Source organism: Octopus bimaculoides, chromosome 3, assembly GCF_001194135.2.
Source record: "Octopus bimaculoides isolate UCB-OBI-ISO-001 chromosome 3, ASM119413v2, whole genome shotgun sequence".
Taxonomy (NCBI): domain Eukaryota; kingdom Metazoa; phylum Mollusca; class Cephalopoda; order Octopoda; family Octopodidae; genus Octopus; species Octopus bimaculoides.
Genome location: NC_068983.1, coordinates 132,670,202 through 132,671,329, shown reverse-complemented (window position 1 = coordinate 132,671,329; position 1,128 = coordinate 132,670,202). Strand labels below are relative to the sequence as shown.

The 1,128-nt window shown below is 36.6% G+C and overlaps 1 long non-coding RNA gene across 2 annotated transcripts in view; it reads left to right on the top strand.

The window, feature by feature from the left end:
• LOC106877331 (uncharacterized) overlaps nucleotides 1–1,128 on the top strand; it is a 23,416-nt gene that overhangs the window by 11,650 nt on the left and 10,638 nt on the right. The gene's annotated exons all lie outside the window — the stretch shown is intronic.

The window sequence follows — 1,128 nt, the reverse complement described above, 5'->3', positions numbered from 1 at the left end:
TATTATTATTATTATTATTATTATTATTATTATTATTATTCAGTAGTTTTATTTTTATAACGTGCTTTCACTTCACTACCGAGCGCAGCTCTGTGTGCCTTGGGAATGTGCTGTGGTTTGTTGTGATACTCTTATGGTTACTGTATTGAAAGTGTTTTGTTATTATTATTATTATTATTATTATTATTATTATTATTATTATTATTATTAGTAGTAGTAGTAGTAGTAGTAGTAGTAGTAGCAGCAGCAGTAGTATTCGGCAGAGATGGTGCTATTTCTAGCACATCAAGAGACGGTTCAGTGATTTTCGGCGCTCTCTCTCTCTCTTCAGCCGTATTTGATTTTATTGTTGTTTTTTTTTTTAAACCAGCAATAAGACCTTGAATAATAGAGACAGTATTGCCATGTGTAGAAAAGACTTTGATAACAGCTTTGTTTAATGAAAGCTAATCAAGTGGTAGAACCAAGAGGAGAACGACGGATACAGCAAATAACTATTCAGTTTTCGAGCTCAGTCAGAGTTCAAACATTGCTTATCGTCGCTGTCGAAATAGCTGAGGCGACGGAAAATTGCTCACGATACTTTCTCCGATTCTTTACATCCTGAGTTCAAATCACACCGACGTCGACTGTGGGAAGTATCAGCTGAGTCCCCTAAATTTACAGCAGTTATGCCAAAATTTTAAACCAGTGCTATGGTCATCGTTGTTGTTGTTGTTATTAAAATTATTTTAACTACTACAACACCACTACTACTGCTACTACTACCACTACTTTTTGACCGCTGTATAACCCCCATCAATGAAGAGAAATTTGGGCTAGCCGATAACATCGAATCCTGAAAATTCATATCACAGCTGTAGGTAAAAGGAGTCGGCTGTGACAGGATTTGAACCCGGAGCATAAACGGCCACGACAAAGTATTTTGTAGATCCAAAAGCATCAAGTTACTGATTTAGTCCACAATATTATTAACGAAATAGATAAGATATTCGTCATTGGTAGTAGTAGTAGTAGTAGTAGTAGTAGTAGTAGTAGTAGTAGTAGTAGCAGCAGCAGCAGCAGCAGCAGCAGCAGTAGTAGTAGTAGTAGTAGTAGTAGTAGTAGTGATAAGAGGAGGAGGTGAGG